This window comes from Ambystoma mexicanum, chromosome 2q (assembly GCF_040938575.1).
Source record: "Ambystoma mexicanum isolate Mex_15411 chromosome 2q, UKY_AmexF1_1, whole genome shotgun sequence".
Classification (NCBI taxonomy): domain Eukaryota; kingdom Metazoa; phylum Chordata; class Amphibia; order Caudata; family Ambystomatidae; genus Ambystoma; species Ambystoma mexicanum.
The window spans coordinates 244,503,271-244,515,471 of NC_090924.1; the positions used below are offsets into that span (position 1 = coordinate 244,503,271).

A 12,201-nucleotide genomic window follows, 5' to 3' on the forward strand; every position below is an offset into this window, starting at 1 on the left:
TACCAGTCGAGCTAAGAAGAGACCAATCTTACAACAGCTTTAGGTGCAACACCCGCAACTGGCTGCGGCACAACGACCAATAACTACAGTCTCTCTTGCTTGCCCCTTGCCTCTCTCCTACGCAGTTTTCATACAGCGATGACTTTAACCCATGCATACGTACATACCTGAAAATATTCAAACTGTAACTATTACTGTAACTACACATGCACATGTACTTACCTGTAATTATGTAAATCGTAACCTTTAAATGTAACTGTATCTACTTATCTACGCAAATGTAACCAAGCCTAAGTAATCTTGCTATGTTGTGCGCCCAGCTACCTATGGGTTTGGGCGCCCTATAAATAATAAAAACAAAACAAACTATCTCAAAGTAGCCATTTAGGGCTACACGTACCTGCGTGTTTATAACACCTTAGTGAAAAAGAGCACATTCCAGCTTTATTAGTATAAATATGTATTAATAAATTCCACTTCACATACGCTACTGTGAACACCTCTCTTCAGGAGCAGCGCCACATAAAAAGAAACCCCCACACCCACTGATTAAATGGCTCGATCACAGGATAATGACTGTGTGCAAGAAGGCAACTTAAAACCAGCAGCAGACCAGCCCTGGAATCTTTGATGCTGCAGAACAGCCTTCTGCATTTAATGCATGATCTGTCTAATCCACCACTTTCTACGGAATCTTTCCCAACCCAAAAGCTCTAAAGGTATGCATTTACCCCTCTACCGTCTACTCATCAAGAGTAATTATGGATGTTTTACAAAAGCATGCTAGTAAAAGGTAGCGTGAAACACAGCAGCTCCATGCAACAGGATTTTCTGTAGCCCAAATGTACGGAAAATAACCTAAATTTGCAATTCTGATTGCTTGGTAAAAACATGCACCCCCATGTACGGGACTGGGAGGGGTAGGAGGGACCAGAGAAGTACTCGCCCAGTCAGAGTCTGCCTGGTGCTGTCACATACATGTCAGACAACAACCTGATTTTACAAATGACAAGGATTGCGGGAGCCCCTTTACTGAGAACGAACATGGTACAATACCCTGTCCTATGGAATTTCTTCAACTCAGGTGGTTCTACAACTACGTTTTAGTTCACTGCACCCTTCACAGAGGAGACATATCCATTTGCATATCTTTCATTGTGCCACCCACAAGGTCAGTCCAGCACCGAATTGCTAGGCAATTCTCTAAACAAGAGTACAAACAGCAACTGTAGACACGTGTTTCGGCCTAGTCGGGCCTCATCAGTGAGGTGAAGCTGAGCCTCTCTAAGGCAAATGAGCAAGGGTTCCACATCTGGTCAAATGCTCTGTGCTATGGAATTTCTTATTCCAGACGTGGAATCCTTGATCTCTGTGCATTAGAGAGGCTCAGCTTCACCTCACTGAGGAGGGCCCAACAAGGCCAAAACACCTGTCTGGGGTTGCTGATGTTACTCATATTCAGAGGAGAATTGCCTACCATTTCGGTAGTGGACCTCCCTTGTGGGTGGGACAAAGACAGATATGCAAATGGTTATTTCTCCTCACGTGTCCTGAAGTATCATGGTTTCAAGCCGGTTAGGTAATATTTCGTAATCATTTAAATTCCAGACAGTAGGCTTTACGTCACTGGCAGCTAGATACATCAGCATGAAGGCACTGCAGATGCAGCATCAGCACTTCCACCCACTCACTGATATCATTCAGCTCCACCTCTGAAATGGCCCAAGGCGGTAGGAGAGTGTTAGGTAGGTTTTTCATACATATGAATAATCTCCTGACCTGTGGAAACCCCAAAACCTTTTGCTTAGACTTGCCAATTATTATTTTTCCTTGTCTCTATGTGAAGGGGAATCGTTTATCCCCTCTCACCTAGTCGTTTACTCTTTTTATGGATGAACTGTTCAGGTCTCTCCATAGTGTGTGATTGGAGTTATAGTTTCCTATAACCTTTGGGCTTTCGGCTGGTTTGCGTCTTTGGGCTTCCCTGTTAATTTCTCTTTACTGTACTTGGGTGAACTACTGTTCCCAAGGGGTAAAGAGGAATTGTCATCACCTTTACATTTATTATATTGAGTCAGCACACCCCATCAATGAGGAGTTCTGGGGGGATACAATGTATCCCCTTTCTCACTTGCCTGTAACATTTTTGGTACGATTGCAAGTTTACTTAATGGATGATAGAAGTGGTTTTACCAAATTGACTTTTTAGTCTCATTACTCGCAGGCTGTTAAATCAGCCTCCACCATTCTGCTAGAATGATGGGCTCCTTTTTTCACTATTTCTCATTTGCTTGTTGTTTCCGAGTTCTTTCCCCTGCCATTCTAGGCAGAAACGACCTCGGTTGAAGTTTTGTCCTCGTCGGGGATCCTTTGTATTCTCCGCCCAGGCACCAGAGTGTCTGAGAATGCAGGAAGCGAGGAAGGAGTCTGAATCTCTGCAACCCATTGTATTTCACCTTGCTTGAAAGGAACCAGTTCCCAGTGGGGGACTGGCTATCCTGATTGGACAGCCAGACCGCCCCTTTCTGTTAACTGCAGGGAGAGTTTGGAAAGGTGTGCTGTAGTTCCAGATAAATACTCCTATCCTGGTAGCTACTGACAAGTCGACCATTGAAGCTGAATCCTAAGAGGAAGATGAAGAAAAGACGTCTGTAGCGATTTCCAGCGACTGGAGAGCCGGCTGTTTAACCGGAACCTGATGCAACCCTTCTTTCATATCGACCTGGGGGTCCCGAATGCAGTGACTCCTACCCAGAGGCTCGTGAGATTCACTAGTCTCAAAACTACCTGCATTTTGAGCCATCCTATGACATGCTGAGATCTTGCTGGGCTGAAAACTGCCAATACCCTGGGACATCGAACCCGATTGCGGTACATGGTCTTCTGAAATCCGAATCCAGATGAAACTTTGGTGGACACTTGCTGGACCTCCAGAGATCCGAATTGAATCCCTGACATTCCCTCACCAGAGTGCAGGACCGAGAAAGTGAAGAGAATCTGACCAGCGATATTCGATCTTCATCTGACTCCTGTAAAAGGGCGCCAAATCCACAGAGCCGCGAGAATCCATGAAGAAACCTTTCCTGGGAGCCTCCTCTGATGACTGCTGCTGCAAGTTCCCACCAGTGTTCAGTTCTTTCGTCTCCAGACCAAGAATCAAGGGACCGGGTGCTGTGCTGCTGCATCCTGAAGGCATCCACTCAAAAGCACTTCTTTTCTCCTAAGCTACTGTGTTGGCTTGGTTAAAATTTACCTTACGTCTTGTGTGAATCCTGTGAGGCTGAGTGAGTGATTCGTATGGTTGGGAGTTTGCCTATACCACTTCCTCGGGCCTAATGCTGGGACGCATATAGGGAGTCTTCTCAGAAGTCCCTGAACACGTTTAACTAACTCTGAAGCTAATACATGCTTATTGAAGAAGATATTCTCTTGAACTCTAGACTTTCCTGCAACTGACCCCTGTCCTGACCTGCCTACAGCTGGCTCCTAGACCACTAGGGCCCCTCTTCTGCCCCTGAGAAAACTCATGCTATAGACTAGGGAAGGGCTTTTATGATAAAGATTCAGTCTGGAAATTATAACAAGGGTAAAAGTACTTACTTAAATGAGTTTGTATAACTGTAACATTTGTTGGTGCAAGCCACTACTATTTAAACAGTGGAACTCTCATTACTGTACATTTTCTGTAACAATTGTGGGCACAAGTCACTACTATTTATGCAGTCACATGAAAAAGTATACAAGTTGCTTTAGTTACTTTGAATAGTGTTCCACATTCTAAAAAGTAATAAGTGTTACAAGGTGGCTGAAGATGTTCATGAATGCGGCCACAAAGCTTCAGAAGAATGTTCATGGCAAACTTGCAATTCTGCAAAAGCAACTACATTGTTGATGGACATTTCTGGCTGTTTAGTATCTTCAAGTTGCACAGCTCCAGACGGGTCTATAACAAGGTTCGGAGAGGCCGGCAGGCGAGCAGAGGCCATATTAGAATCGGGACTCACCTCTGCTCTAATAACCTGGGAACTCACAGTCATGGGTTCCACCCTTGTCAGGGGCTGGTTCTCTGCAGCTGCTGTCTTATTTTGCTGGATAATCAAACATAGATTTAGTAGTGAGTTATTGTCGATGTCCTCAAAATTTAGCGAGTCATTAATTGTCCGCCCCTCCTGTACGGGGCATTCTTTTATTTCAGGGGCAAACGGGGGGTTAATTGCAGGTTGGTCGTTTTGAAAAAAGGAGAGAATAGTACCCCTCAGGCATGCTACAGCAACTTTACCTCCTTCCTTCCCCTTCTCTGACATGTTGTCCATCGCCTGGGTAAGATCATTGCGACCACTGCCCCCTCTTTCTTAGGTTGTAGCGGGCATTTTTTGCTTTGTTAGGATAAGAAATGTTAGGTGTTGTTGCAGAAGATGCGACACGTAGTGTCTCCACGGGGTCTAGGAACAGCAGAAATGTAGAATCACAGTAGGACGTACAGGCTATTGTGTTGAGAGGTTACCCACCACACTCCTGCAATGCCTATGGGGCTCAGATCTTAAGGATGGGCTATGGTGCGTAATGACCACACTCATGCCGTTGGTCCAGTAAGTCTTGAATAATGACAGCTCAAATAGATGTGAGCGCTGTCCAACAATGAAACGTAGAATTGCAATCATTTGCATCGAAAACACTTTGGTCCTGTAGAATTTCAAAGAGTGGCTTGATGAAAATGTTGAAAGATCTGTCCACAGGTGTCTTCTGGTCAACCAGATCAAAGGTGGCAGAAAGATCGAGAAGCATCAGTCATGCTAATCCGCCTTTGTCCATGGTCTGTAACATCGTGGATTTGAGATCAAAAAGAGCATTCTCTGTACCATGTACAGGTCTAAATCCTGATTGCCTATAGCCAAAAAGATTGTAGTCTTCATGATAAGGCTGTAATTGCAGGTAAGCAGTTCCATCAATAATTATTAAAAGGAAAGGCACATTTGTTATGGGTTGATAATAAGTGGCTACTAATGGAAAAGGACAAGACTCAAAAGATACCGCTGCAGAAAATTGGAACCAAAGGAATCTGCAAGCCATAAAAAGGCAACAAAAATATCTCACAACAACGTCCCCTGGGGGAGACGCATATCTCATAGAAGAGACATTGGGCCTCATTACAAGTTAGCCGGTCCGGATTTAACGGTGCCAGTAAAACCGTACCGGCACCGTTTTCCGGTCCGGCTAACTACAAGTTCTGTGCTTGTGTGGTGTTACACCCGCCAGGTCTGACCTGGCGGGCGCAACGCCACCGGCCGCAGACGGATGCGGGAACATCGGCACCATTACTGCCTGGTGCCGGTGTTTCCGCAGCCCCCATTCTCGTGGAACCCTACGGGACTCCACGGGAATGGGGAGTAACAGAATGCCGGCACCAGAATTACCGAACACTGGGGCTGTAATGCCCCGGTAATTCCGGCAGCGGTAAAATCTCACGAGTCAGGCGGCAGCCTGCCGGTTTTACTGGCACAGCTACCGCCCGACTCGTAATGAGGGCCCTTTATGTGTGCATAGAGGTGCGCAGGTCTGGTGGAGCTCAGGGTGGTCTGGGTCACAAATGGGCTCTGGCCTGACCCTCCTTTTGGGTCAGAGCCTGCCCAAAACAGCCACCGACCACAAGCCATACCTGGCGCTCCGACATCCAAGAATCTTTTTTTGCTTGAAAGAAAGAAATACATGTGCTCGTGACATGCTGGCAGCACATACAGGTGTATGCCACCTGATTTACTGTCGGCTGGGACAGGATGGAAAGGAGCACTTCCTGGTACAAAAACAGGTGGCCAATTGAAAAGCAAGTCCTGCCCCACCTCTTTGTGCTCGCCCTGCGCTTGTTCCCCTCTCCGGCAACCTCCTATAGCTCCCATATCCCGGTGTCATTCAAAAAACTGAGGCGCCGTCTCTACCCCCACCCAGCCAACGATCACCATCCCCTTTCCCCTGCCCCAGTCCCTCTCATCCACACCATCCCAAAAAACAACAGCGCTGTCCCTATCCCCCCCTCTTACCTCCCTCCAGGGTCTCATCCACCTTCTCTTGTCCTCTGCCCCAGCACCCCTCTTCATACAAATACAAAAAAAGAAAGTCCTATCACCCAGTGCCACATTCTCCTTTCCCGTTTTCCCAAAACAAAAACAAAAAACATTGGCAACGAACCAAACGTTCCCGCCACCGCAATTCTCTTTTGTCTGCCCCTCTGTCTTCCCACCATGCAGCCCTTTTTCTGGGCCCCATGGCCCGGCCCCTAAACAGGAGTCCTCCGGCTCTCACAGCTCTATCTGTATATATGAACGAGGTTGGCATCTTCCATTAGGGTTTTTAGGGCCACGATAGTCAGTAGTTGGCCATAGCAGGGCTCTCACGCGTTTTTTCAAATGGAAAAGGACAGACCTACGTTTCAACCATAATGGCAGATTACATGAGATTGTTATGTTTTTATTTTATCTCGGTCATATATTATGATAGGTAAGTTGCTTAGCAGGGGAACTGCTTTTTGTGTCTTCGCAGGCATCATTGTTCGTCACTTCAGTTCCTTTCCCAGGGAATCAATGATCTGAAATCCATAATCCATAACAACCACGTTAAGCACTCCACAGCAATCCTTCCCCGGTGTGCATGCAATGGGCCGGATTCATGGAATATTTGCCCGGTTCAAACCGATTTTGCACTGCTGAAAAGTGACTTTCCAGAAACCCTGATTCATGGAACTGTGCAAAGGGAATTTTTGGCGTGCAAAGTCCGAACAAAGTCATTTTGTACTTCAAAAATGACTATGCGCTGACTTTCCCCAGACTTGGCAAAAATACACTTTGCACGGTTCCATGATTCAGGGTTTGTGTTGGCAATGCAAAGTCACTATTCAGCAGTACAAAGTCACTTTGAACTGGACAAATATTCCATGAATCGGGCCGCTCTTTCTTTCTCCCTTCTGCCTTATGTTTGGGAACCTCTTGCACGCATATTGGAAGAAGCAGTTTGGAAATGTAAGAAAGAAGTTAGCAGGTTTGTTGTACATATTTCATTTGCCTGGCTGCCTCCCGAAAACCAGGCTTCCCATTTTTAAAGAGTCTTCCAATGAAGGTCCACCATAGGCGGATTCTCAAAAACTAACAGAAATAAGTAGTTTGAAAAAATTCGCATGTCCTCGTATTCTCAAAGATAATATGGACATGTCACGGGGCTGCCCGTCGCGCAAAAGATGTCGCGGACCGTCTCTTTGCATACATTTGTGTCCAAAGTGCAGCCCCAACACTAGTGTATTGCAGGCTCCCAGCACTGTGCATAGGGGTCAATTCCCAGTGATGGGCTCGTCATTGTGAAACGTGTAGAAAACAAAACAGCATTCCAAACCTTGCTTAAAAGATGCACATGAAAGTGGGACAGCAGCGCTGGCACCTGCAAATAAAATTAATTACAGAGTAACGAATGACCCTGCCATGCTTTGGGCATCTCTCTGCACTTGTTCCATACTGGCACACGGGAATGTCTTTATTTTCTGCAGCTCTTCAAAGCGCATTCCATTTTGCGACTATGAGATGTCCTTCAAAATGCCCCATGATTTGCACAAATGTGCAAAGTGGCCGAAGAAGAGTATTTTAATACTCGCCCATATGGTGTGTGTATTAAATACCTTTTCAAAATTGCTGCCTCATTGCAGGAAAAAAAAAATCGAGACTCTTGCCCCCAAATATTTTTTAGCTTCTCCTGGCTAAGCCTGCTCAAACGTTCTAAAAAGTGACTTAGAAATATCCATCTTCTATATGGTAACCCACTATCCTAAGCGGCTCACTGGTGGGTCCCCACATATATTTGCGGGTTAACATATATAAGTTTAACCCATGGATATTTCTGAGTCAAGTTAGAGTGCTTGAGCAGGCTTACTTAGGAGATTCTCAAAACACAGCTGGCTGGCTTGTTTGCTTGCTTGCTTGCAGTGGACTCGGGAGAACCCGAGTGTAAGACTTCCAAACCAACCATTTGCCGGGCCCTACCAGCGAACACTTACCCCATCTGTTGGGTCCATCCACTGGCTCGGCTATTCGTATTTATTCTTTTTCTAGTGAGGTCGGCACATGCTGGAAATAAAATATATATATATATATATGCTTAGTGTGAGTGGGTCTCGTGCAAGAAATATACAAACAGTTCCTTTTTCTTTTGCACACTCTATTTTCTATTTCCTCTAGTGCTGATGGCATTTCAAAAGAAACAGAAAAGCAAAAAAGAATATTTTTTTTGTCACAGAAATGCACCATTTATTTTCATTATGTGCAAGAACAAGCAGCTTGACTGTTTCAAATAATGAGAAAGAAGACGTCTTCCTCTTGAAAATTCATCCTAAAGGAGAATTAGAGCTGCAGCCGTTCGCGCCATAGATTTTTTTGGACTTCAACTCCCATCAGCGCCAACCAAAAGAGTAAATGGTAAGGGGTCATGGGAGTTGAAGTCCAAAACATCTGGAGAGCCGTGGGCTGCCGACCACTGGTGTAAAGACCTCTCAAGCTATCCCATGTCTCATCTCACCAGACGAGCTTTCTTTAAATTATTTTAGAAAAGTCTGGTTAGTGTACGTAATAACAGACATGGCTCGGGGAACCCACATTCTCTGTGAAAAAGGTTTCTCAGTGAGGGCAGGGAGTGCCAGCCCCCAGCTGCAGTCCTTCACGGTATTATTGGATACATGTATGTAACAGCAGTATTTGGGCCAGGTAAGACAGAGGAATCCCTCTAACACTGCCAAACCGAAACGAGCACTGGCAAAGCCAACATTTGTCTGTGTTTTTTTGTAGGCATGGGAAAGGCGTTTCTCAGGCACTGCCAAGATAGTACGAACAGACATACGAATGCAACACCTGGAAAATGGTATGATTACCTGGGCATATGGTAGCAGTGCCAGCCAAATGACTAATACTTACACACAAGCCAACACTATTGGTTTTGTCAACGGTTTTAACAGGACTTCAGAGCAAGGAACAGAGATAAATCAATTGGCTGAAGGCACACTGGATACATCATGTTTATTAAAGAAGTGGAACATTTGTAGCTGCAATTATGACATAACTCTGGGCAGACTCCTTGTAAATAATACTGGCAGGCCAAAGTTTAATGTCACTGCTTGATAGAGCTAGCACAAAGAAATCCCAGGAGATTGTGTTTTGGGCGAGGAGGGGCAGGTAGTGGGTGGCCATAGGGATGGTCATTTCCATGGGCGGTCAATGGGTGGGTAAATAACCAGACAACACCGTCAAACAGTGCACCCTTTTCACAGGTCATCTCCCTTCTAGCGTTACCCTTATGCAATATTTGTGGCTTATAGGTCGCATGCCACCTAGGACCTAAAACTAAAAAGTGGAGGGGGGGGCTTAGAAACAGAAGCAAGTAAAAAGACGGAGAGGAGAAGGAGTGCATAGGGGATACCCACAATAGGAAGGAGGAAAGAAACAATATAACCGAAAATAAAAAAATTTAAAACATGGACACATTTTACAACGCAAAACTTATATTTTTGTCAATAAATTACTACCTCACTAATCATAATTGAATATTTCCTAAAGACTTTGCCACAACTCAGACATGATGTTGGTATATAAATCAGAGTGACGCTAGTGGATGGATAGATTTAACTTGCTTACAAAAGGCGCCTGGAGACCATCAAAATGGCTGCGGTATAAATCTCAATAGCATGGCATAATGTGGGCATCAATGGCCCCTGTGGCAGTGCATCTCTCTCGCTTAGCCCTCCGTGCTGCCAATCACGTCTTCCACGCCAATGGTTCTACAAGGTAACGCAATGGAGAGCATCAAGAAAGAATCCCTTTTGAAGTTGTTTAAATCGCTGCACGGATCTTAATTGATTTGAATAGTTGTAATGGGCATAACCAGAATGTGGCGACCTTGGCATAGCAAACCTGCATCTAGGCTTAGATGAGCTCCATACACGAAAAGATAAAGTGTATAAGGATTTATTGAGAGAAAAAAAGGCTTTCCGTTTTTTTTAACCAAACAAGCCTATAGTCTCATCCTAAAGGATTTCCAGAGAGAGTTGATTCCATAGTCTTGACCCAACAACTGAGATACACCCATCTACTCTGGATTTACATCTAGCGGGAGGGAACATCAACAGGTGTGTTTATACGTTGAGTTGAGTGCAAGACTTGCTCGAGTATAGGGCAGAATCTTGGATCCAAGATAGGCCGGGGCAAGATGGTTAATGCACTTAAACACTAAACAGACCTTAAAAACAATGTGTTGACGAACGGGGAGTCACTGTAAAGATAATTGAGAAGAGGAATTTGATAAAAAGGCGGATTGCACCGTTTGTCTTTTAAATCATCTTCAGGTTGCTCCATTCTGAAATACCAACATATAGAGCATTGGCTTAGCCCTGATGTGCCAAGCCCTAGTCCTGTGTGTCCAAACACAGGCACCAGATACTACAAGTTTCCTTTAAATAAATGTGGAAAAATGCTAGCTGCAACTTACTTTTACAGCCCTAAAAATATATATGGGTAAATACAGATGGGAATATGTGAATTATCAAAAAGTAAAAACCATAAAACCAGGAGCCTTCATGATGATGAAGAAAGCTTGGTTAGGCCCCAATTGACTTTTGCGTTACATGCGATCTTTAGAGCAAGGGAACTGGTCGATTTCTGTGGAACTCAAGGGTGTTTCAAACCTGAACGTCCATCAACAAGTTCTTTGGATTAATAATGGGGTGGAGTGCTTACTACAAGCAAGTCCGGCCATTGCCAAAATGGTTCACTGCAGCTTTATGATCTGGCTGGAGTTCTCTGGGACTAAACCAAATCTCTACTGCTTACCCTGTTAATCCATCTAATTCATAGGGGCCAACCTGAATCTCAAACAATGACTTGCATTCACTCCCCTCCCCAGGCAGTCTCCCTTTACTGTATCGACAGTGGTGCACTTCTCCTCCTGATGCCAGATGACATGCTTTTCAGAGGCTTATTCGCTTCTCGGCTTCCTTCGTCCATATTTTTCCACACATAAGGATGCTGAAGAGGCTTTTGCATATCTACCTCAATGAGCAGCACAGGGATCAGCTATCAAAGCCTCCGACACCATATGTAGTAGTGGGCATACTCTGCCCAGCTCTTCCCATTCCAACTCCAACTCCTGGGTGCTCGACAATGGACCAATAGTGGAGATGGGCCATCCACTGCAGTCGGCTCTCCATCAAGTCCCTGTGGTCAAGAGAAAATCTTTCTTCGAATAATGGCAAGCTAGAACGTTCTAAAGGCCTTTGGGGTGTCTGCGTTCTAGTTTTGGGCTGGATAGCCTATTTGTCTTATCGTTTTGCCTTTTTACTTTTCCTTTGTGTGTGTGTAGGCTAATAGTTTATTCTGCAGCATCTCCAGTGTGCTCACTGAAGATCTATTGTGATTTTTGAGCAAAGGAGGTCACAATTGAGTCCGATGAGTTCCAGGGATGTGTGATTTGGTAAAGTGTTGTGTGTGTCTGTGGCTGGGTGGACATATTCATCATATTCTTATTTCATGGCGCCATAAGACCCGCCGGATCACTGATTCTCCACAAAGCCTTTGCTCCTTTTCTAAACTGCCTGATGCAGCAATTGCGGTCTCTTTCCTCCGCATTGCGCTGTCCCACGACATTCTGGACCTGCTCCTTTCCTATGCAATTTTTGGGGGTTCTTCCATGTACTTTTAGCAAATAATCGTCTCTTTACTTCCCACAGGAACACCACAACAAGATAAGAGCATCAGAACGAAGCTTACCAGACAGCCTTGAAACGTTGTGTCTGCACCCTCCTGATGGCTCGATGCTGCGACATGACTGCGGGGGAAATCAGCAGCCCCACGTGACCAGGCTCTGTATTCCCTCATACCATTGTGGCAATGGCAGACTCACCCAGGAGGCTCGACAGAGGGGGTGGATATAGATATGGCCTCAGACAAGTTTGCCCTCGCCTTCACGGAGCCCGCCATCACCCGGCATTCAGAATTACAGCCTATGACAGCATGCATAGGAGCGAATTACAGGGGGAGAAAGGCCACAACTGCACCCTTAATTCTTTAGCACATGGGGCAGGAACCACAGTTTGCCCCCCATAGAGACGTTTACACTTTTCAGCTACAGATGAGACTGCACGCATTGCCATTGCTGCAGGAGATTAAACACAATTGGCTTTTA

The 12,201-nt window shown here is 45.3% G+C and overlaps 1 protein-coding gene across 5 annotated transcripts in view; it reads right to left on the reverse strand.

The window, feature by feature from the left end:
• The window catches only part of GPR146 (G protein-coupled receptor 146), a 373,395-nt gene that overhangs the window by 23,750 nt on the left and 337,444 nt on the right, over positions 1-12,201 (reverse strand). For 2 of the 5 annotated variants that reach the window (XM_069647214.1, XM_069647213.1), the window contains exon 2: positions 8,033-8,102. The exons of the other annotated variants lie outside the window; for them this stretch is intronic. The gene's annotated coding sequence lies outside the window, so the exon portion shown is untranslated. The remainder of the gene's footprint in view (positions 1-8,032; positions 8,103-12,201) is intronic. 5 annotated transcript variants of the gene reach the window in all.